Below are 25,826 nucleotides of genomic sequence, written 5' to 3'. Positions count from 1 at the left end.
CCCAACATTGTATTTTTAGACCCATTGGTGATTGTGATTGTCAAGTTTTTAGTAATAATTCGGAGTGGTTTTGAACACGTTATTAAATGTTCCTATTAATAGGTTCATTGAGTTTATGCAGCAGAAACTTGAGACACTGAATAATATTAAAGCTTGTATTAACTATAACTGCTGGTGCCACATGCACACATTCACAAATATGTGCCTGTCTGAAAAAATTTTACATTTTTTTGGCAATGATAACATTAGAAATACAGATTCAAGAATGTGCTAAGCATGAAGAGAAGCAGAATTGAAGCCCTGTTTTAAAAGCCCACTGCTAACAGATCTCCTTCTCTTTTCAATTGCCTTGGTGCTACTAACAGTGATTCAGTTGTCCGTTGCGTCAGACCTATTAGCAGTAACACAGGCATGTCCAAGGCTTCACAGTAAGGAATATCCTTGCCCGGAATGAGTGCCTTAATCCAATCATTAATAGCACAGATATCATCAACACTCATCCCATGCTCTGCATACATCATCTTGCCCAAGTTAAAAACAATGTTACCTTCTCAGTGAAAATGTAAACTGGAAATGCTGATGTTGAGCACCACCTTTGGAAAGAAAAGTGGATATGCGTTAGCCATCAGCGAGAACGACGACAAGGATGCACAATCCGTCAGGAAACGCAATTCTCACCGGCGAGATCGCATTTCCCAATTTTCCACAGCCCTCGCTGGTGACGTGATGAGGTTCCTGCCAAGGAAGGTTTGGAATCTCATTTAAATACATGAACATTTAATTATTGAACTCTCCTGCCAGGACTTCCCCCTCACTGGATATTCGTTGCGTGCTAGCACAATATCATGCCAGCACGATAACAGTAGCTGCATGTAAAGGGGAACCTGGCAACCTCAACTCCACAGGGGATTTCAGAAGTGAAAGCTCAAGGTCGCAACCACCCTCCAAGGTGTCAAATTGAGAGAGGGCACCGGAGAGGACGCAGGAGGGAGTCAGTTGCCTAATCAGATCCCTTGAGGCAATTATGCCAATTTTGTCAGTACTGCCAATAATGTGCCACTGATTGGAGCCGAATGGTTAACTCTTTTTGAGCTTCGCCCCACAATCATTGAACTCCAAGACTCACACTCACTAAGGATTGTGGAGGGAGCACACATGGGCTGTGGAGGCTCTCCGTCCCATTGCTGAGAGACTCCTATAGGCATTTGCAAACATGACATTCTGCTGGTAAGGCCTGGCCTGGTCTGGGGTTCAGCCTGAGGCTGGATTTAACAACTGCATGCCTCCCTTTCTGTTTGCTTGATAGGCTACTGCTGCTGACTCTTGGAGGAAGGAGGAGAGAACGGTGTTGGCTGGTTCATCTCAATGCCTTGTTGCAGGAGAGGGAGGAAGTCAAGTGCTCTGCTGCCGGTGAGAAAGGGCGGCGGCCTGGATCAACTGCAACATGCTGGAGGTTTGGAGGACTGATTTACCATCTGATGTTGCTTTTGTTTGGACTGCTGACTGTTTACAGTTTTTATGTTTGGAAGCCATCTGTTGTTCCTACCGCTCCTAGTTTTGCGGCCTGGACTGGGGGCTGGCTGGAGCTGGTCACCGGACATTGGGACTACAGGAGGAGGTCGGAGGTGGCTCAACTCAACTGGACACCTTGGAGGCCGTAATGACACTTCCTTGAAGGCTGTTGGCCACTTTGTGTTATAATGACTGTTTTTAGTTCGAGTTGAAAGGCTGCATTAATAGCTCGTGTCTTTGCACTGTTGCACATTGTTGTTTAATGTTTGCTCGTATGCTTGTTAGTGTATTTGTGCTGGGTTTTTGGTCTACTGTCTGGGCTAGTGTCTTTGCTATGTTTCTGCTGTTTTTTATGGGTGCTTCTGGGGCATGCTGCTGATGCTTGTGAGGGTGGGGATATTCCCTTTCCTTCTTCCATTACCCTGTGTCAGAGAGACCTTTTCCGGTGAGTTGGGCTGCTCGGAGTGCCCTTCCACCGATATGGGTCTCTGCAGCTGGGGGAGGGGGGAGGCACTGCCTCGGCAGCTGGTGCCATTGTTCCTTGTCTTTTGATATGCTCTGTACGGCTTGGTAAAAGTCCCCTTCTCTCTTCTGCCATGTCCTATATGGGTATGTCCTTTCCTGCTGGTCTGCGTTACTCGTTTGGGTGCCTGTCTGCCAATGTGAGGCTGCCGTTAGGGCAGCGCATTAATTTGTCCTTTTCCGGTGGTCTGTGCTGCTCATTTGGGAGCCTTTCCACTGATGTGGGACTACCACTGGGGGGAGGGGTAGAATGAGAGAAGTGGCCGTATGCTGGTTTAGTAGCTTGTAGCCTGTTTAAAGGAACTGTTGTTTGGAATGAACTGTGGCCCCTTTGTAGGAGAGGAGGAGTTTTCCCTCTCTCTCTCTCGCACACTGTGCCCTATATCGGTCCTTTCCCGATGGTCTGTGCTGCTCGTTGGGCACCTTTCCGTCGATGTGGGGCTGCCATTGGGGACAGGGGCTGGTTGTGTATGTGTGTGTGTGTGTGTGTGTGTGTGCTGATGGTTTTTGTATCTTGTGACTGCTTACAGTCAAGGCGGCAGGACCCACTGGCGACTATGGCATTGCCATTGTAGTCCAGCAATTTACACGCAGTTGGCAGGACAGCAGGCTGTACGCAGAGCTTGCGAAAATCAGACAACGCAATGAGATTGGCAGAAGCGCCAGTTTCCACGCGGAACCTGACAAGGGACCGATTGACCGTAAGGGTGGCACACCACTCATCATCCTTGCTGACGCTGTGGACGTGGACAGGTTCAGTGCCACGCTTGGGGGACATCCTGTTAGTAGTAACAACTCCGATTTGGAACGGGACCTGTGGGTCATTGCAGGCACAGTCGGAATCAAGGTCTGGAGTAGGTTCATTGATGGCAGGCTGGATAGCCCTGACATCTCTGTGGGGCTGAGCGGACCTTCGAAAAACAGCAGGCATGGAAGATCTGCACATTGTAGCGTAGTGGCCTCGTTTGCCACACTGCAGGCAGCGTCGGGACTTCGCGGGGCATTGCTGCTTTAAGTGGGCAGAGCCGCAGTTGCCGCACGCCGGAGCGTCGGGACATTCGTCTAGCCACCGCGCATGCGCGGGGTGATCCAATGGCCGCCATTGTTCAGATCCAGAGCATGAAAAGATTTAACCATTTGGACTCGTTCTGCCTCGTAAGGGGCTTGCCGCGCCGTTTCAGCAGCTTGGATGTAGGAGTAACGCGTGGAGGCATGTTCATGAAGTACACAGATCTCAATGGCCATGGAGAGAGTGAGCTGCTTTACTTTTAGTGGCTGCTGGCGCAGGGGCTCAGTTGGAAAACCCAAAACAATCTGGTCACGGAGCATGGAGTCAGAGGTGGACCCGTAGTTGCGAAGGTGGGTAATGAAGGACTGGAAAGGCTCGTCCTTACCCTGAATTCGCTGCTGAAACATGTATCTCTCAAAGCTCTCATTGACCTTGACCGCGCAGTGGCTGTCGAACTTCAGAATTATGGTCTTGAACTTCGATTTGTCCTCCCCCTCATCGAAGGTGAGTGTGTTGTAAATGTGCAGAGCATTGTCACTGGCTGTGAAGAGGATGAGAGCAATCTTACGTGCGTCCGAGGCAGCTTCCAGGTCCCTGGCTTCGAGGTACAGCTGGAAGCGCTGTTTGAAAAGTTTCCAGTTGGAGCCCAGATTCCCTGCAATGCGGAGTGGCGGCGGCGGGCGAACGGAGTCCATTCTGTAGGATGGCGCAAGACTGGTGGCAGGCAGATCACTGAAGGGTAGGTCTCAGAACTGCGAGCATCCCTCAACTTCTGGTACCATGAAGTGTTGGCTAGTGTTGACTTGAGAGATGAACAGACACTTCCAACATTGATGAAGGTTCAACTCCATTTAATTAACTAGTTCTAACTAACTAACACACGATGACTGTGGGTCTAAATGATGCTAACTTAAACTAGAGACCTAAGCCTTGTCCGAACCAATTGATTCTCTCAGCACGTGTTGTGATTCTATGTTGGGCTGGATGAGTTCCTGTTACACTGAGAGGCAGCACCCAGAATGAGCGGGAACCCTGGTGCCCTCTGCCTTTATAGTGTATGTATTCTAACTGGTGATTGGCTGCGGTGTTTGTACATGTTGATTGGTCCCTGTGTGTGTCCATCAGTGTGCGTCTGCAGCATGATATATTGGTGTATATTATGACAGACGCTACCATTATCTCAGTGCTGACGGAGGATGCTACCATTATCTCAGTGCTAAGGGAGGACGCTACCATTCTGTCAGTGCTGAGGGAGGACCCTACCATTCTCTCGGTGCTGAGGGAGGACGCTACCATTCTGTCAGTGCTGAGGGAGGATGCTACCATCCTCTCAGTGCTGAGGGAGGATGCTACCATTATCTCAATGCTGACGGAGGATGCTACCATTCTCTCAGTGTTGAGAGAGGACGCTACCATTCTCTCAGTTCTGAGGGAGGACGCTACCATTATCTCAGTGCTGAGGGAGGACGCTACCAGCCTCTCAGTACTGAGGGAGGACGCTATCATTATCTCAGTGTTGAGGGAGGACGCCACCATTCTCTCAGTGCTGAGGGAGGACGCTACCAGCCTCTCAGTACTGAGGGAGGACGCTATCATTATCTCAGTGCTGACGGAGGATGCTACCATCCTCTCTGTGCTGAGGGAGGACACTACCATTCTGTCAGTGCTGAGGGAGGACGCTACCATCCTCTCAGTGCTGAGGGAGGATTCTACCATTATCTCAATGCTGAGGGAGGATGCTACCATTATCTCAATGCTGAGGGAGGAAGCTACCATTCTCTCAGTGTTGAGAGAGGACGCTACCATTCTGTCAGTGTTGAGAGAGGACGCTACCATTCTGTCAGTGCTGAGGGAGGACGCTACCATTATCTCAGTGCTGAGGGAGAACGCTACCATCCTCTCTGTGCTGAGGGAGGACGCTACCATTCTCTCAGTGCTGAGGGAGGACGCTACCATTCTCTCAGTACTGAGGGAGGACGCTATCATTATCTCAATGCTGAGGGAGGAAGCTACCATTCTCTCAGTGTTGAGAGAGGACGCTACCATTCTGTCAGTGTTGAGGGAGGACGCCACCATTCTCTCAGTGCTGAGGGAGGACGCTACCATTATCTCAGTGCTGAGGGAGAACGCTACCATTCTGTCAGTGCTGAGGGAGGATGCTACCATTCTCTCAGTGCTGAGGGAGGACGCTACCATCCTCTCTGTGCTGAGGGAGGATGCTACCATCCTCTCTGTGCTGAGGGAGGACGCTACCATTCTCTCAGTGCTGAGGGAGGACGCTACCATCCTCTCTGTGCTGAGGGAGGATGCTACCATCCTCTCTGTGCTGAGGGAGGACGCTACCATTCTCTCAGTGCTGAGGGAGGACGCTACCATCCTCTCTGTGCTGAGGGAGGATGCTACCATCCTCTCTGTGCTGAGGGAGGACGCTACCATTCTCTCCGTGCTGCGGGAGGACGCTACCATTCTCTCAGTGCTGAGGGAGGACACTACCATCCTCTCTGTGCTGAGGGAGGATGCTACCATCCTCTCTGTGCTGAGGGAGGACGCTACCATTATCTCAGTATCGAGAGAGGATGCTACCATTCTGTCAGTGCTGAGGGAGGACGCTACCATTCTCTCAGTGTTGAGGGAGGAGGCGCTGCGTTTGCGCAGGGGTTGGCGGTACATTAGAGCAGGGGGCACTAAATGGGTGATCGACGTAGTTATTTTAAAAAAAAGTGTTATTACACTGGTGATGTATCTCCACAAGAGCCTAGGTTCACCCGTTCCCACTATGTACCTAATATTTCTCAGCCTTCCTCACACTCCCATTGCATCTAGGTGTATCCCCGGGGTCCACAGTGAGGGTGAGGTAGACTTCCATGCCCTATTGCCTGAGATGGCCTTGGCTGGTGTACACTTGAGGGTGTCGGGACCTTGAAGGCTCAGGATTTCTTGTGAGAGCACGGTACTGCAGTGCTGCCTTCCTCGGTGTGCAGGGCTGGAGGTGTGTCGCTCCCAGGTAAGGGGGTTTCAGATGGGCCAGACACCCCCCCCTCCCCGAGTCTCCTGGCCCCAGGCTGCACACCTGCTGACCTTCTTCCCTATGGGTACACGGGGGGCCCTGGGCTCCTCCATGGGATGGACGGGCAGCTGGACTGAGATTCAAAAGCCCCGCTCTCCTCTGGAATTGGTTTGCGTGGATTCCCATTAGTGTCTGCACCATGCAGCTGAAGCCTGACACCATGGTGTTCAAGCCCTCAGCCATGGAGGACATGAGCTGAACCATGGATCTGACATCCCTCACCATGGAGCGCATGTCCTGCAGCAAGGTCTCCACTGCAGACACCACCCTCGCAGTATTGGCCTTACTGCATTGTACTGACGGCAACATCTCCTCAGGCCGAAGGTGATGGGACTCCTCGAGTTGACATTGCAGTCCAAAGAGGGTTGCTGTCATTCCCTCCTGATATTCACAACTCTGCCTTTGTAGCTCCAGCTGCTCTGGGACAATTGATCCCAGGGGCACATCATCGGACCGGAGCTCAGCAGAATCCTGGACACCTGGCATCCCTCCAAGTTCCGGATTCCTGGGACGTCCCTGCCTCTGCCTGCTGTGGATCTTCAACTGTTGAGGTGCTCACCAGCCTACTACTGAATTCCACTGAGGTGGTGGTGGAGAGTTAGGGTGACAGGTGTGATGCCTTTTCAATGCTGGTCTCCAAGATGCCTCCCTCGGAGCTGCTCGGGTCTGTGGTGTCCAGGGTCGTAAGAATGGTCCTGGCTGCTGTGTCAATGGACATGTAATGGAAGTGAGATGGCATTAGTGAAGGTCTGGGGAACACTGATAGGAAAAAGGAACTCACCTGAGGCTAAATGCGTTGAGGGTTTTCAACCGTGTCTGTTGCCCCCAGCTGGTCCTCTGCACTGGTGCAGTCCTGCTCCTCACTGTCACGTTCAGGGGCTCATTCCTCAAAGGGGTAAGGGTCTTCAGCTCCGGCATCACTCTAGCTGGCTGTGCCACTCACGCTGCTTCTGCACAAGGTTGTCCTGCAATGAGACAGATGGGGAGAGTGTAGACAGGATTGGTGCCAGGTCAGATGGCAATGAATACCGTCATATATGGGAGGTGAATGGGAACAGGGATGTGAGTGGCAGAGGAGATACCGGGGGATTATGAGGAGTGGCAGCATGACCAGGGCTGTGACACCCGTGAGGTGGATGGGAGTGAGATCACTGTGGAGATGTGAGGAGTTTTTTTTTAATAAATTTAGATTACCCAATTATTTTTTCCAATTAAGGGGCAATTTAGCGTGGCCAATCCACCTACTCTGCACATTTTTGGGTTGTGGGGGCGAAACCAAGCAGACACGGGGAGAATGTGCAAACTCCACACGGACAGTGACCCAGAGCCGGGATCGAACCTGGGACCTGAGCGCCGTGAGGCGATTGTGCTAACCACTAGGCCACCGTGCTGCCCCGAGATGTGAGGAGTTAACAGGTGCTGAGAGAGACATAAGGAGAAGACTTACGCTGATTGCACAGAGAAGGTCATTCGTCGTCTTCTGGCACTGCAGCCCCATTCTCTAATGGAACGAGCTGGTGCTCACTATCACAACCACAGCCTTCCAGGTGGGTTTGGTCAACTTGCTGGCAGGACATCTGCTCGATCGAGGGTAGAGGGTCTCCCGCCTCTGCTGGACCCCTTCCAGAAGATTGCTGAGGGCTCCCTTCGCGAAGCGTGGTGTCTTTCTGCCATCTCCTTGATTGGACTTGGAACAAGTGTTGGCAAGGCATTTAAATGGTGAGCTCCACTGATTGTTAAGGTTAAGCTGGAGCAGGGCGAGCGAATCAGAGGCAGGCCGCGACGGGTGTGGTGTGAAATTCATGAAAGAAAATTCTTAAAGAGGCTGAAAAAACGGCGACTGATGACGCTGGTGTGATTCTCCCCGGTTACCCGCTGAGGCCGACACTTAGAAAAAAATTGCAAAATTCCGCCCAGAATCAATTGCTACAGTCTTCTGACCCTCATGCCCTTCATGCCCATGCTATGTCATAGAGTGACCTCAGAAAAGATGCGGCAAGCAATACTAATGGAAGCATTTGCTACATGTTGTACACTCCTAAATGGACATATTGCCATCAGGCATAAAGATAATGAGCCGTCAAAGAAACTCTGCGAGGTCTTCCAAAGACTTAGTTCTACCCTTGATGAATCCCTGACATTCAGCTCCATGTACATTCTGAGAAAATTAACACAGATCCAATAAGCTAAGGCCTAGATATTTCGAATAACAGCTTTGCTAAACCAGGTTTGGCAAATACACGCTAACTGTCATTGCAAACCATCCTGTTCAATTATAAAAGCTACACCTTGGGTCCTATCTACATTTACGTACATAGGCCCTTCTGTTATTTTGCAACTCTGGATTTATAGGCAAATGGGCATTCAACATTTTTCACAATTTCTGTAAGCCAAGGACCAAGATTCATTTCTGGAAAAGTAAAAGTCCAAGAAACTTACAAAGGGAAGATCAGAATTACACTTGCTTGATGGCGTGATCACTGAAACCAGGTCAAGGATCTTGGCTCATTCCAGGCCAAGATGAATATATGTACCATCTGTGTTCATGATTAATCTCCTTATGCAGATTAATCCACATGAGTTTCCATCACCTCTCCAGTCCAGCTCTCTAACGGAATCTTTTGAAGTACTGATGCTTTATTTGCAACACCAAATGAAGAACCTTACAAAGTGCTTCCTGAGGGCTTCAAGATCGTGGGTGGAATTCTCCGTCGGCCACCGCCGGAATCGGTAAACGCGATTGGGTAGAGAATCAGTTCCAATGGCAAAATCATGACAGGCACTGGTTTCACGCCAAATTGCAATTCTATGTTGCCTCGACAGCGGCATCAATGCATTCCAGTTTGAACATATCGTAAACACCATTGACACATAATTAGCGGGCCTGGCCCGACATTCTCCGGGGTCTCTGCGATTCTCCGCCTCCACTGGGGCAAATTCAGCGAGATTCACGTGCTTTTCAAAATCGTGAAACTGGCTGATGAGGGAGAGCACGGTAAGAAGTCTTACAACACCAGGTTAAGGTCCAACAGGTTTGTTTCAAACACTAGCTTTCGGAGCACTGCTCCTTCCTCAGGTGAATGAAGAGGTGAATGAAGAATGATGAGGGAGAGAGAGAGAGACAAGATAGGACATGGAGATACATGACCGTGGGCTGCTGGGCTGGACACTGGCCGGCCTGGAAGGGGTGGAGGACCCTTCCAGGGCCGGGGTGAGGCGGGTGACAGGGGGGTGGGCCGTGTAGCCTTGGTAGCCAACTGTCCTGGCTTGATTATCATGTCCGTGATTATCCCTCGGTCCAGTCGTACAGTATGGACCTGTAAGGACTTATTTACCTGCAAAGACTCTCATTCAAAGTATCACCTTGCAACATTGACTTTGTCCATATATGTGTTTATGGAACCCACCTCTTCACTCACCTGATGAAGAACCTGCGCTCCGAAAGTTAGTGATTCCAAACAAACGTGTTGGACTTCCTGCTGTTTTACCTCAGTGATGGGAAAGCTTTTAGAAATGATTTTCGAGGAATACAATTGTCAGATTTATTAAGGTGAACCAGTGTTGAACTATTATTTTTTATTTAAATATTTTTATTGGGAGGCTTTTTCAAATATATACAAAACAAAGAGAAGCAGCAGCAACATCAACAAACAACAAGCAAAAAATACGTACCACCCCCTTTTCACCTATATTAGCAAACCTCAAACGATAAAAGGAAAATTTCCCCCCCCCACCCTCCCGCTGGCATTTACCACTCATTAAATAAGTCAACAAACAGCCTCCACCTCGAGAAGAACCCCTCAATCGACCCCCGATAGCAAACTTCATTTTCTCCAGGTGCAGGAACTCCGCCAAATTGCTCACCCATGCTCCCATGCTGGGCGCTTCCGAGTCCCACCACCCAAGCAATATCCGCCTCCAGACTGTCAGGGAGACAAAGGCCACACGTCGGCCTCTCTCTCCACAATCCCCGACACTCCAAATATTGCCACCCATGGGTTCAGAGCCATCTTTACCCCAGAACCTTTGAAATTGTGTCTGCAAATGTTTCCCAGAACTCCTCCAGCTTTGGACATGCCCAGAACATGTGGACATGGTTCACTGGCCCCCCTGCATATGACCCACACCTATCCTCCACCTGCGAAAAGAACCGGCTCATCCTGGACACCGTTATGTGTGCCCCAAACACCACCTTAAACTGAATGAAACTCAGTCTCACACACAACCAAGATCAGTTCACCTTTCACAATACCTCTCTCCATACCCCAGTTCCTCCTCCCACTTCCGTCTTACCTCCTCCAACGAAGCTTGCTCTCTCTCTCTCCATCAGTTCCCCATATATGGCTGACACCCTGCCTTACCCTATCTCGTCCTCAGGCAGAATCTTATCCTGTAGTGTCGGGAGTGGAAATTTCGGGAACAAAGCTAGCTCCTTCCTCATAAAGTGTCTAACTTGCAGATATCGGAATCCATTCCTCTTTGGTGGCTGGTACATTGCATCCAACTCCTCTCACCCCACAAACCGCCCCAATAAACAAGTGCGTGAAATATTCTATCCCCTTCCTATTCCAGCCGGGACAAACTTGTGGTTGCCGCAAATCAGCGCACACAGGGACACGCCTCCCATTTTGAACTGTTGCCAACACTGCTTCCACACCTTCAACACTGACGCCACCTCAAGGCTCGTGGAGTACCTGGGCGGCGAGAACATAAGAGCTGCAAGCAATGATGCCCTCAAACTGATGCCCCTGCATGAGCCTCTTCCATCTGTCCCTAAATCGACCTCTCCCCCACCACCTACTTCCTAATCCTTGCAATGTTTGCTGCCCAATAATAATTCTGCAAAGTTTGGCAACGCTAACCCTCCCCCACCCATCCAGCCCTCTCAAAAAACACCTTCCTAGTCCGGGTACCTTACACGCTCATATGAACTTCAAGATCATCTATCTTATTGACCCTCCTCAAAAAGGATTTGGGCACAAAGATCGGAAGGTTCTGGAAGATGAACAAAAACTTTGGCAACACCCTCTGGACCCTTACAGCCAGCAATAACGGCAGAACATCCCACCTCTTAAAATCTTCCTTCACCCGAGGGTCCAACACTGTATTAACTTCCCCACCCCACAATAAGCTGGTGCATGTCCAAGTCTGGAACCTCTGTCAAAACCTGCTTCATGAATTCTACATCATCCCAATTTGGGGCATATATATTCACCAACAGTAAGGAGCACCCTCCAACCTCCTGCCCATCACAACCCTGCCCCCTGGGTCTGTCACTATATTTCCCACCATCCTCTTATTCACCAGCACTGCCGCCCACTCGTCTTCATGTCCAACCCCGAATAGAAAACCTGTCCCAGCCCTTCCTCAACCTCATCTGGTCCACTACCCTCAAATGAGTCGCCTGTAGAATCCACAAGATCCGCTTTCAAACTCCTCAAATGCACAAAGACACGTGACCTCTTAATCGGCCCATTTAATCCCCAAAGAGATTAGCCATGTTGGGGGTCTTCAAGCCACAACACCCCCTCCCCACCCTCTCTGATCAGCCATACCCCCTCTCTAATGGGCTCCTCCAGGCCTATATCTTGCTCACCTCCAGGCCCTCCCCAAGGTGCGCCCATGTCTCCTCCCCTTCCCCATATCCCTCCCCCCATCCACCAACAAAGGAAACCACCTCAACCCAACCACCCCCCTCCTCTCCAAACATCTCCCCTCCAAACTTCACTCCCATTAACAATGCTACCTGCTAGCACAGTGACCCCCACCCAAGCTAACCACCCTCCCAAAACATCCCTCCGACCATTCTATCCATACCCACCCTCATACAACATTGATTTATTTAAGGCAAATAGTGTTTAACTAATTTGATCGAGTTATCTGGTGACGTAACTGGGACGGTTGATGAGAATAATGCTGTTGGTATGGTGTCTATGGACCTCCAAAAGGCAATTGTTTTTCAGAATGGAGGACATAGACCACTGCTTTGACTTAGACTGGTTGAGTGTAGAAGTGGTAATCTCAAATATTTCCGATGGCACAAAACTTGGAAGTATAATGAACTGTGAGGAGGACAGTGATAAACTTCAAAAGGACATGGACAGGCTGGTGGACATAAGACATATGTAATTTAATTCAGGTAAGTGTAAAGTGATACATTTTGGTAGGAAGAATGAGGCAAGGCAATATAATCTGAAGGGTACAAATTTAAAGGGAGTACAGGAGGAATAGAAAGACCCAGGGTTTATTTATTAAAGATAGCAAGTAGGTTGAAAAAGCAGTTAAATGCCATCTGGAATTGTGTGCTTATGAATAGAGGCATAGAATACAAAAGGGATTTGGATGAATCTGTAGAAAATACAGATTTTCAGTATTTCAAGGTCCAGCCTCAAACGTGTCCAATTCTGGGCACCATATTAAGGAATATTGAGAAAATGTCAGAGAAGATGCAGAAAACAGTTGCAAGAATGGATCCAAGAACGAGGGAACAATGTCAGAATATACAAAATAGGAGCAGGAGAAGTCATACTGCCCCTCGAACCTGCTCCACCATTCAATATGATCATAGCTGGTCTTGGGCTTCAATTCCACTTTCCCACTTGCTCCCCCAACCCCTCCAATAGGCCCCTCCCTCCTGATTGACCGACCTTTCCCCGATAGACCAGCCCCGATAAAACTACTACTCGATGGATCCCCCCACTCCTTATAGATCCCTTCCCCATTGGCTCCATCCTTCCCTGATAGATCCCGCTACCCAGAATGATTCCACCCCGCGCCCCACCCCCTGATATATGTTACAGTTGACAAATATCATGCTTGTTTGAGTCAGGAATCATGTGCACTTTGCAGTTGATGAGGCCAGCCAGAATAAGCAGGTGCTTAACTCTGGCTAGTCCACCACTGCTCCAGGGAGTCATCAACTGTGCATATTTAGATATCAAGGTGATATGCACAGACAAAAGCCTAAATGATAAAAATCAATTAGATTGGAGCAATTGGTTAGTGTTGCTCATTGCAACGCAGATTCAAATGCTCCACTGTTACAGGATGCAGCTGTAGACACATAAAGTGAACACCCAATCTCAGCTGTGCATTGGTTGGAAGATGACAGCCAGACGTATCTCAGAAGAAAGCTTGGGGTGTAAACAAATGGCCTGGTAATAAATCAAACCTAAAGCTTGCACGTCCCATGAATGTCTGTTGAGTAATTAGCTCTAATTGTAATCCAACCTACTCATTGGGAATAGATGTGCGGGAGTTAAAATGGCTTTTGGGAACACCCCACGACATTCCTGGCGATTTTAAATGATTAATTTTTACCTGCCTCGGCCTCATTGCAATCTCAAAGTCGCACTTTGATTACATCATTACAGTGCGCTGCATATTGCACAATTTTAACCAACAAAGTGGCCTGGAGAGGGCAGAACAATATCCAACAGCAGTTCTCATCAGACAAGGAAGAAACAGATTAAGCAGGAAAGGAAGATTTTAATTGCAGCCTTCTATTTATTTCTCATCCCTGTAGTCACATTGTCCTTTTCTTTAAAAAAATGTTTTCTACCACTACAAAGTACTCTCCTCCTGGCCTCAACAGAAGGCTGCTCTACCTCATGTGAGATTGTGACCAATGACTTCTGAATACTTGAGACAGCCCAACCACAGACTGTTGCAACTCGACTCTGCCAGTGTAGTCTGGCTCACTGGCACTATGGTAGGTATTGTTTAAGGGCCTGGTGAAGGAACAGATGTACTGACGTTCTGAGGGAGGACATAATTGCTTCCATTGTGTTTCACCCTCTCCCTTAGAGGTGAGATCCACCATCAACAGACAGCAGAAGATGGATAACAACTTCAAAGCACCTATAAATTTGATTCAACCATCTCAACATTGTGGTGTGCATGACAACAGTTTGAGCTTCTAGAAATGCTGCAATCGTTTTTCTTTAAATGTATTGTATTACAAACATGTATCAAAACAGGTTGCAACGAATAAACACCCCGGAAAACATACTTCCCGACTGATGAGATTCAATTCACGCGACACGTGGTTAGAAGTGAACAGTGGTTTTAATCGTCTTACAACAGAGCCTGCCTGTGACACGACGAACTACAGATGAACTGCAGGCAGGCTCTCAGCATCAACCTTTATACATCCGGTTAGGGGGGAGGAGCCATGGGTGGAGCCAAGGGTGGAGCCCAGTACAAACTCCCGTACACTCCCAGTGCATCTCCCCCTAGTGGCAGAGCAGTGCAACTGCTCGTGTGCCGAGCTTACAGAGACATAGTAATGCAGTGTGAATTACGCTACTGTGATTCACCACACCGCCAATCGACTATACAGTCTGCACAGATTTTTCCCCCTTTTTCACCCTGTCCCCCGCGACGAACAGCCCCTCAAACACGGTCACAAACAGTCCCCACCTTTCCTCAAACCCCCCTGAAGAGCCCCTTAACTCATACTTTATCTTCTCTAATCGCAGGAAGTCATACTGGTCACCCAACCAAACCACTACCCCCGGTGGCGATGCCGATCGCCACTCCAGCAAAATTCACCACCGTGCATTCAGAGGGGCGAAGGCCAAGACATCAGCCTTCCTCCTCTCCATGAGCTCCGGCTTCTCTGAAACCCCAAATATCGCCACCAAAGACTCCAGGTCCACCTCCTCTTCCACTACCCTAGCTAAGACCGCAAACATCCCGCCCAGAATCTTCCCAATTTTTCCCAACCCCAAACCATGTGCACATGATTCGCTGGCCCCCGCCCACACCTCTCACGCTCATCTGCTGCTCCCTGAAAGAACCCACACATTCTCGCCCGGGTCATATGCACCCTGTGCACCACTTTAAACTGTACCAGGCTCACCCTTGCACAACAGGAGGTTCCGTTTACCCTATGCAGTGCCTCACTCCATACTCACCAATTGATCTCTCCTCCCAACTCCCCTTCCCATTCCTTCTTGATCTTCACCACCCGCTCGCCTTCCTGCACCCCCAGCCACTTGTATATATCCCCAATTCTTCCCTCCCCTTCCATATCCAGAAGCAACACTTGCCCCAGCAGGGTGCATCCCGGCAACCTAGGGAACCCCTCCAGACCTTTCACGCCAATTCCTGAATTCACTCCCCCTCAGCAGCTCTACCTTCTCCCTTAGCTCCTCCAGACTGGCGAAACCATCCTCCAAATACAAATCCCTCACCTTGACAAGCCCCACTTCCCTCCACCTCCTGTGTGCACTATCCATCCGCCCCGGCTCAAATCCATGATTCTTGCACAGCGGCGTTAGCACCGACATCCCTTCCACCATAAACTGCCTCCACAGCTGATTCCATATCTTCACTGTGGACTGCACCACCAGGCTCCTTGAATACCTATCCGGAGCCATTGGCAACACTGTCGTCACCATAACCCTCAAACTAGACCCCTTACAAGATTCCTCCTCCATCCTAACCCACTCTGCCCCTTCTCCTTCCCACCACTGCCGCACCTTGTCCACATTCGCCACCCAATAATAATGAAGCAAGTTCGGCAACGCCAAAACCCCTGCTGCCTCTGCCTCTGTAGCAGGATCCTCCCCACCCTCGGCACCTTCCCCGCCCATACAAAGTCAGAAATGATTGTGTCCACTTTCCGTTAAAAGGCCCTTCGTATAAAGATCGGGAGAGCTTGAAAGATAAACAAGAAACTCGGCAGAATATTCATTTTCACCACTTGGACCTTCCCTGTCAACATTAAGTGCAGTGTATCCCACCTCTTAAGATCCTCTCTGGCCTCCTCCACCAGCTTTGTTAAGTTCCACTTGTGGAGCCCCGTCCATTCCCTCGCTACCTGAATCCCCAAGTACCTAAACCTATCCCTTGCTACCTTAAATGGCATCCCCCCTAAATTAGCCCGCTGTGCCAGCTGCTGCAATGGTTGATGACATGATTCCCTTTGTATGGGTCTGGTTGCAGCATACCTGGAGATGGCTGCACTCTCTAGAGTATATTGCAGAGTGAATAGAAATGTTGCCACAGTCTCAGAGGCTGCACTCTCCTTTGAGGGCTGATTGGTGCTGACTTAGCATGAGGGTCACCACACCTCAGGTGAGGGGCGAGGTTGAGAAGACGGGACCTTCATGAATAACCTCAGCTGGTGCAGGGATTGAACTCACATTATTGGTGTTACTCCTCATCTTGATCCAGCCTTCCAGCCAACTGAGCTAACCTACCCAGTTATTGCAGATTGATGATGCCATGAAGGATGATGCTGTACACACTGGAAGCAGGCTTTTCCACATTCTCAGCCATAGTACTGAAACTCCCTGATGCATCTTATAACAGCTCAAACAACTACTTGTGTGGGATCAGCAGCTTTATTACCATGGCTGAGTCTGTGAAGTCCTTATCCCAGTTGCCTACATCAGAACTTGCAAGGGGTCGTGCCCTTTGGCAAGCTCTTTCCTGCTTCCAGTCACCTCCTCAAAATAATCCAACCAGACTCTAGAACTCTAATTCCCCCCAAACCTCACTTCTTTACCAGATAAATATAGTAAGGATCTTACAACACCAGGTTAAAGTCCAACAGGTTTGTTTGGAATCATTAGCTTTCGGAGCGCAGCTCCTTCATCAGGTGAGATGAAGGAGCTGCGCTCCGAAAACTAGTGATTCCAAACAAACCTGTTGAACTTTAACCTGGTGTTGTAAGACTTCTTACTGTGCCCACCTCAGTCCAACACCGGTATCTCCACAACATGGCTATATAAATATGATCAGGTTCCACCGCATACATCTAAGTAGCAGCAAAAGCATAGGGATCCGTGGAATATTTGCTCCATGCTTTCATGATGATAAAAACATCATTAGATGAATTGAAGGAATTCTAATCCTATTGAAGTCCTTGGTTTGGCCACAGTTTGTGTCCTGATTGATGTGTTCAACTTTTTGAAAAAATTCATGGATATGGAGTGGGTGCAGAAGATATTCACTCAAATGTCAGGAATAAGATGCTTTTGTTATGAGGAGAGATTAGTGGAACTGGGCCAATTTTTAAGAACAAGGATGATTAAGAGGAAATGTTAGAGATATTTCAACGTATGAGGAATTTTGATGAGGCGAATAAAACCAAACTATTTTTGATGGTGAGTGAATAATAACTAGAAGCTGTAAATTTAAGTTTGTGACCAAGAGAATCACGATGCCAGTCTATAGCCAATTTAATTCACTCCATCTGATGTCAAGAAATGGCTGGCGGCATTGGATACTGCAAAGGCTATGGACATGGAAATATTCCAGCAATAGTACTGAAGACTTGTGATTTAGAACTTGCCGCTCCCCTCGCCAAGCTGTTCCAGTGCAGCTACAACACTGGCATCTACCTGGCAATGTGGAAAATTGCCAGGGTACATACTGCACACAAGAAGTAGGACAAATCAAACCCAGCCAATTGCTGCCCCATTAGCCTATTATCAATCATCAGCAAAGTGATGGAAAGGGTCATCAACAGTGTTATCAAATAGCACTTTTCCAGCAGTAATCTGTTTACTGGTGCTGTGTTTGGGTTCCATCAGGGCCACAAAGCTCCTGATATCAAGACAGTCTTGGTCCAAACATGGACAAAAGAGCTGAACTCAAAAGGTGAGATGAGAGCGACTGCCATTGACATCAAGGTAGCATTTGACTTAATACGGCACCAAGGAGGACTAGCAATACTGAAGTCAGTGAGAATCCCAGGTCTCGAGATCTTTGTCAATCTCCACCTATCGCTGGCCTCCTATCCAGCCCCACCGCTCCTAACCCCGCCTCTGCAGTATAAATCTGACCCCACTTCCAATTCTCTCCAGCTGTGACAAAGAATCATCCCGACTCGAAACATTAACTCTCTTCTTTCTCCACAGATGCTGTCAGACCTGCTGAGATTGTCCAATATTATCAGTTTTTGTTTCAGATTCCAGCATCCACAGTAATTTTTTTATCCGAGATCTACAGGTTGAAGTCATGCCTGGCACAAAGAAAGATGGTTGATGTTGTTGGAGGTCAATTATCTCAGTCACTGCAGGTGTACCTCCGGGTAGTGTCCGAGGTCCTACCACCTTCAGCTGCTTCATCAATGACCTTCCCTTCATCGTAAGGGCAAAGGTGAGGATGTTCACTGATGATTGCACTACATTCAACATCATTTGTACCTCCTCAGACACTGAAGCAGTCCACGTCAAAATGCAGCAAGACCTGGACAACATTCGGACTTGCGATGACAAATGGCAAATAACATTTATGCCACACAAGTAGCATGCAATTACCATTTCTAATCCAGCTATATCCCCTTGACATTCAATGGCATTGCCATTACTGAATCCTCCACTGTCAATATCCTGGGGGTTATCATTGACCAGAAACTGAACTGAACTAACTAGCTAAATACTGTGGCTACAAGAGCTGTCAGAGACCAGGAATTCTGCAGAGAGTCACTCAACTCCTGACTCCCCAAAGCCTGTCCACCATCTACAAGACACAAGTCAGTAGTGTGCCTGGATGACTGTAGCTCCAATAACACTCGAGGAGCATGACACCATCCAGGACAAAGTGGCCCACTCGATTGGCACCCCATCCACCAGCTTGGGTTGGAGGGTCTCGGAGCCTCCAAAGTCGGGGTTTGGGTCAGCGACATGGCAGGGTTTCCCAGGTTGGAGAAAATCAAGTTTGCCTTAAGGGATTCATTATTACAGGGGTTCGCTCGGAGGTGGCAGCTGTTCATTGACTTCTTCATGGAAAATTGACCGTCAGCGGGGAGTAGGCATGGAAGTGACGAATAAAGGTAGGGAACTAATGAAGAGAGAACCGTGAGATGGGGTAGTTACATGGACCATGATCGTCAGGGTTTATGCTTGGGGGGAGATGGTTATGTTATTGTGGGGTTTTTGCGTTTGTTGGATCTCTTTGTTTAAAATGTTAAAATTTTAAATGCTTTGATAAACTATTTTCTAAAAGTGGCATTCAGCAACAATATAGGGGGAGGCGGTGGAATAGTGTGGGTCGCTGGACTAATAAACCAAAGACCCACAGACCCGGAGTAATGCTCTGAGAGGTCCAGGTTCAAATCCCACCAATGCAGATGGTGACATTTGAATTCAATAATAATCTGGAATTAAAATCTAATGATGACCATGAACTCATTGTCGATTGTAGTAAAAACCCATCTGGATCGCTAATGTCCTTTAGGGAAGGAAATCTGCCATCCTTACCTGGTCTGGTCTACATGTGACTCCAGACCCACAGGAATATGTTTGATTCTTAACTCCCACCTCAAGAGTATTACGGATTGGAAATAAATGCTGGTATAGCCTGCGATACGCACATCCCATTAACGAATATAAAAGCAACCTGCTTACTGCGCTCAGTTTGGGTGTCGCCAGGGCCACTCAGCTACTGATCTCATTCCTTGAACCTTGAACCAGAGCTGAACTCAGCAGGTTAGGTGAGAGTGACTGTCTTTGACATCAAGGCAGCACCTGATGAATGTGGCATCACGGAGCCTGAGTAGAACTGAAGTCGATGAAAATCTGGTGAAACGCTGGCTGAAGTCAAACCTAGCACAGGTGATAATTGTTCTTGAAGGTTAATCACCTCAATCCCTCGACAAGAACAATTTTCAGCTGCTTCATCAATGACCTCCCTTCCATCATAAGGTCTGAAGTAGGGATCTGCAAACATGTTCAGCATGACTGCTCAGATACTGGAGCAAATGCAGCAACGCCTGGACGATATTCAGACTCGGGCTGATAAGTGGAAATTAGCCTTTGTGACATACAAGTGCAGGCAATGACCATTTCGAATAAGAGGGAATCAAACCATCACTCCTTGACATTCAATGCTATTACCATCGCAGAATGCTCCACTATCAACATCATGGAGATTACCACTGACCTTCATGAACTGAACTAGCCAAATAAATCATATGAATACAAGAGAAGATCCGAAGCTGGGAATTCCGTGGAGAGTAACGCACCCCCTAACTCCCAAAAGCCGATCCCCACTTGCAAGGCGCAAGTCTATGTGAGGAAATACTCTCCACTTGCCTGGATGAGTAAACCTCCAATGACACTCAAGAAACTCAACACCATCCAGCACAAAGCAGCCCACTTGCTTGACACCCCATCCACCACCTCAAACATTCACTTCCTCCACCAGCAATGCACAGTAGCAGCAGTATGTACAGATGCTCTGCAGAAACTCGCCCAAGATCCTTCAGCAGCAGCTTCTAAAGCCCCCGAGAAAGACAAGGGCAGCATGGAACGCTGCCAATTGCAAGTTCCCTTCCAAGCCACATGCCATCCTTATTTTGAATTATATTGTCGTTCTTTCACTTTTTTTTTAATAGAATTTACAGTGCAGAAGGCCATTCGGCCCATCAAGTCTGCACCGGCCTCTGGAAAGAGTGCACCTCTACTCTATCCCCGTAACCCAGTAGCCAAATCTTTTTGGATACTAAGGGCAATTTAGCATGGCCAATGCACCTACCCTGCACATCTTTGGACTGTGAGAGGAAAACGGAGCACTCGGAAAAACACAAGACAGGGGGAACGTGCAGACTCCGCACAGGCAGTGACCCAAGCCGGAAATCAAACCTGGGACCCTGGACCTGTGAATCAACAGTGCTAGCCACTGTGCAACCATGCCGCCAAAAGGGTCAAACTCCTGGAACTCCCTCCCTAGCAGCACTCTGGGTATATCTGCTTTCTAGTGTGTAGCCACCTGGGGTGGCCACGTCCCGATTTCAAAATGGACACTTGCAAAGAGTAAAGGGAAAATTGGACAATGCTAAGAAAACAAGCAGGTACAAGGTTTGCCTGTGGATTGGAGTTCGCAGCTCCCGGACAAAACCGATACTATAAGCCATTAGCATAGTAATGAGCTATCTCCGGGGACAAAAGAGAAACATTTAAGCAATCGGTACCAGTGCAGACTCCCCGGCGCCAGTGGAAACTAAAACAAAGGCAGGCCAACGGTCACCTAGGACCCGCCCAGTGATCAAGCAATGACCCCTTTATTGGAGAAAACCAATACAAACAATTAGGACATGGTCCAATTAATTGGGGCCACGTTCAAGGCCCGCCCAAAAGGGCGCGAAGCCCCTTTGGGGTATAAAGAGGAGCCCCCAAGACAGATCGCTCTCTTCTTCTTCTTCTTCTTCTCCTTCATCTTGGCCTTGGCTCTCAGCGACGAGAGACCCGCCCAGCACCAGACAAGTAAGTCTAAGGTCAACGCAGACTACGAGATAGGCGCTCCTCGCTACTATTATATACCAGTTTGATGCCAGCAGTATCAGAACCGGACAACGGCCATTGTTCCTCTGACTGAGTGGGCACCCGAAGCTACGTATCAGCTTTTAGTCGTAGTTGTAGTTTAGTGAGTAGAGTTTGTGCATGAGTATAATTGACTGTGTGTGTAAATAAATGTGCATTGATTTCAAACTTACTAACTGGTGTATCGAGTCTTTGATCAGTATTCGGTTTTGAACCTTGTGGCGGTATCAAAGAGATACCTGGCGACTCTTGAGCAAACGTAATTAAAACAGCAAATTAAGGAGAGCATAACAAGCAACAAGTGGTTCAAGATCGATCTTGCAGTGGTTTAAAAAGGCAGCTCACCACCACCTTCTCATGGGAAATTAGAGACAGGCAATAAACGTTGGCCTCGCCAGATACACCCAAACCCTGTGAAAGAATAAAGAATCCCTGAGGCATCTAAATTGTGACATGCGCCACAAAGTAGTTTAAACTTCTTCTGCCTCACTGCAGTCCAAGAAGAAACTTTGGGACTGGTGCAAAAAGGGCACCAATACAAAATCCTGCTTTTGAATAGCCAGTCTTACACAGGAATGGAATTGCTCTATCCCAACTTTGCCACATTATTCACATTATTGGACCTTTTTAATTTTTTTGATGTTGTACGCAACATCGACTTATCAGGAGTTAACTGTAATTGTCAAGTCGCTTGGTTACGGGATACAAAACAAAACCACTATTACTCCATGTGTTACTATTTTTATTTGTCTTTTGTTTTTGTTTACTTTGGTGGCTGTGCGGATGAACCAATACAGATTTAATGAAATCTGATGGAGCCATGGAGGAACAAGAGCAAACTAACTGCTACAGAATGAGGAACGGACTGTTGATTAAAAAACAAGGTAATGATGTTATTATACAGGACCCCTACCACAAACAAAACTTGTGTGTTCCTTTAACCAGAACAATATAGCAATTTTAAAAATCTTACTAAATAACCCAACAGACTTTTAAAGCTCGATCTGAGTAGTTATCGAGCAAAAGGGAACATAACAGACACAACACAGATCAGGAGTCAAAATAGTTCCACAGCATTATCTTTGTGTTGGTGATCATTAAGTTCAATGCCATCACTGGGCGTCTTATAATCATTTCAAGAACATGTTTGGTACCAAGATTTCAATTCACATAATATTTAAACAGCGCAGAATTGTACTGCTCACTCAATAGATGATCAGCTATTTGACTTAATGACCCATTTACTGTCTGGCGCAAAGGTGCAGTGTGTTGGTGTTCTGCTTTTTTCAACCTTTTAACATCAGTGAAGAATTAATTATCTACTTAGAGTTTAGCTGAGATCTAAAATATAACTAGCACTTGGATGAGCTCAAGCAGGGACAAATCTTCACTTGCCTGACCAAAGAATACTGTGGAATTCACAGAATTACTCAGCACAGCCAGCTCCATATCATCTAAAACAGGGGTGGGCAAACTACGGCCCGCGGGCCGCATGCGGCCCGCCAAAGGTATTTCTGCGGCCCACCAAGTCATTAAAAAAAAAAAAAAAAAAAAATTTTTCTAAAAAAAAAAATTTTTTTTTTTTTAAAATTTTTTTTTTAAAGGTTAATGGGTGGGGGGGCTGTTGGATTACTTACTGGCATAGGGTGGATACATTGACTTGAGTAGGGTGATCATTGCTTGGCACAACGTCGAGGGCCAAAGGGCCTGTTCTGTGCTGTACTGTTCTATGTTCTATATGAGGCGCCCAGAATCATAACCGGGTGAAGTAATTATTTTACTTAATATACTATGCGGCCCTTTGTGAATTGTGAATTTCTGAATGCGGCCCTTGCACGGAAAAGTTTGCCCACCCCTGATCTAAAACATATATCAGTAAAAGCTAGTACCTGCGATAAAGCGAGAATCTTCCAGACATGATCTAATTAAGTTACCTTTTGAATACGCTGACAATGCCCTTAAGACATCATGTGACAAGCCAATCCTTTGTACATTTAAGCGGTTGTTTTCTCTACAGAACTGCTACAGAACTGAAGCCAAGGAGCTGAGATGCTGAGTGAAAAGATCCGAGTGCAGTCCTGCCTGCCTCCCTCTCCAGCCCAACTTGCAAGCTTCAAACCCTGTTTGCTGAGCATGGCCATCCAGCGACACCCATACTCCAAACAGAGACTTCTTTAAGGAATTCAACACAGCACGACCGTCTTTACAAGAACAACCAAATCAGCTGCTTCGACCGGAAGCATTGCGACCTGAAGCCAGCCAAGTCACCAAACTCCAGACTGTATATTCCTTTTACATTCTATGCACTGTGATTTGGCCAACCTAATGTTGCTCACTCTGTAATTTATATCTGAGTGTGTGCATGTCTGGGAATGTAAATTTTGAGTGTGTGTCTGCAAAGGTCATAGCATATTTTGTTAATTTCCTTAGATTCATTACGTTGTTAAACTATTTCTTTGTTAAACTAAAGAAAACCTGTCCGATTGGTTCTTTTATGGTCACAGCGTAAATGGTTAAGGACTCAGTAAATTGACACGTATGTCTTTTTCAACTGCTGTGGACAAACGAGGAGTGGGAAAAGGGGAGAACATTTGACCCCCCCTTACCTGATCAGAAAACATTACTGACAATATGATTGGTGTATTAGTCGTAGTAGGAGTGAATATGCTTTTAGAAACTTCACTATAACATGGCCCATGAATATCCAAGGGATTTCCTTTTATTCAATCACAATATTAGCAGACAGAGATTGGCAGAATCCTCAGTGAAATGGCTGAAAATGACTGATTGTGCCATTTTGTTAGAGTTCCTGCTGAAGTTACAGTGGGAGATCAGAGAGCCTTTGTGGAATTTAAAGTGAGGATGTGGAAGTTAATTCAGCAATCCTAGCTGCAATGCTGGATCACAGTTTTCCCAGATAACGTTCGGCAACCAGCCTGGTGATCTGACCTCACATAGTTCAATGAAGTTGACTCATAAATACAACTGGTGTTCATTTTCCGTAAGGGCTGTGTGTGTTCTGATTGGCAGGAACAGAATTTCTTCTCCAGAATTTCTTCTGGACAGCACTGGCATTGCTCCACTTCTAACTAATATTTTGTGGGTGAAACAGATCTGAAAAGCCTACAATGGAAGGGTCTAAGAGGGTTCAGGTGGAACACACCCCTTCGATTTAAAAAAAAATCTGGATATTTTCTTAGAAGAAATGTAACTTCTGTGATGAATAAAATAAATTGCTATGTATATTTGTATTTGATATCTGCTACAGCAATGTGTTTAATGCCTGAGTTCAGGTATAGATATCCGGTGCAGTGTTATTATTAAATAAACTAGGTTAAGGTTTCCAGACACTAGCTGCAGAAGGTATAATTAAAAGGTGAGATCATCATTCATTTCAAACCATGAATATGTTTGCAAAATAGGCTTGATAGAATTTTGTTATGATTGCTAGAGATTCCCTGGGAGTAGATAATTTGAGACAAACGTGGACCAGGCAGAATGGCACCCAGGGGGTCTGCCAAGCCATTGGAAATCTCTGGGTGATGTGTCAGTGCATGGTAGCTTCCTGGCCTTCCCCTTAGAACCTGAGCACATTGGTACTGCCCAGCTGGCACCTTATCACCGCCACCCTGGAATTGCCAAAGTGCCTGGGTGGCACTGGCAAGCTGGCAGAAGCACTACCCGGGTGCTAGGATGAAACTGCCAAGGGTCAGGACCCGAGGGGTGTCATGCACATGAAAAGAGGTTGAAGGATGAAGGAGTGCAGGGTAAGTAGGGGCCTCTGGGAGGTTTGGGTGACGGGTGGGGGTCCTGGAAGGGGAGGGGCTTGTAAGTGGGCCTGGGGGGGCCTGAAGGGGACCCCATAATGTGGTGTCTTGACTTGGGGTAATGCCCGCGTGTATGGGGGGTGACATTGCCCATGGGTGGGGAATGTGAGGAACCCACAAGCTCACTTAAAGATCGGAGCACCCTTTCAAAATGGTGGCCCAATCTATGAGTTTAACTCCCCAGTGCGAAAAATAATTCTAAGTATGGGCTAAACCGGTGAGAAACTCCCCAGGGCCCAAAAAAGTAACTAAGTGCTGGCGGAAAACTCCCTGAAAAACCCGCCACAAATGAACGTAGAATTCGTTTGGGAGAATTGCACCCAATGTAATTAATGGGAGGATCCAAGTCTGTAGCAGTTTTTAGTTTTGCTGGGACCTTTGAGTCGAGCAGCTGCTTTTGTCAAAGGCTGTATGTCAGGTTAAGCAGTCTTCTGACATAGACCAGGGTTTGAATTCTGCATTACGTCAGCAGCGCACCCACGTCCGGGGATTTTCCAATGGCGTGGGGCTGCCCACAATGGGAAACCCCATTGGCCGGCTGGAGAAACTCACTGCCAGCGGGGGAGTGCCGCACCAGGAAACTGGTGCAGCGGGATGGATAATACTACCCC

The 25,826-nt window shown here is 47.6% G+C and overlaps 1 long non-coding RNA gene across 1 annotated transcript; it reads left to right on the top strand.

The window, feature by feature from the left end:
* Positions 1 to 1,311: 1,311 nt before the first annotated feature.
* Positions 1,312 to 24,436, top strand: LOC119966447. The gene is made up of 3 exons (XR_005460771.1): positions 1,312 to 1,453; positions 22,186 to 22,272; positions 23,417 to 24,436. It is a non-coding gene; the product is annotated as an uncharacterized LOC119966447 (long non-coding RNA).
* Positions 24,437 to 25,826: the final 1,390 nt, after the last annotated feature.

The sequence above is a fragment of the Scyliorhinus canicula genome, chromosome 5 (assembly GCF_902713615.1).
Source record: "Scyliorhinus canicula chromosome 5, sScyCan1.1, whole genome shotgun sequence".
NCBI classification, from domain to species: Eukaryota; Metazoa; Chordata; class Chondrichthyes; order Carcharhiniformes; family Scyliorhinidae; genus Scyliorhinus; species Scyliorhinus canicula.
Note: the sequence above shows the minus strand (reverse complement) of the source record. Positions and strands in the feature narration are given on the sequence as shown.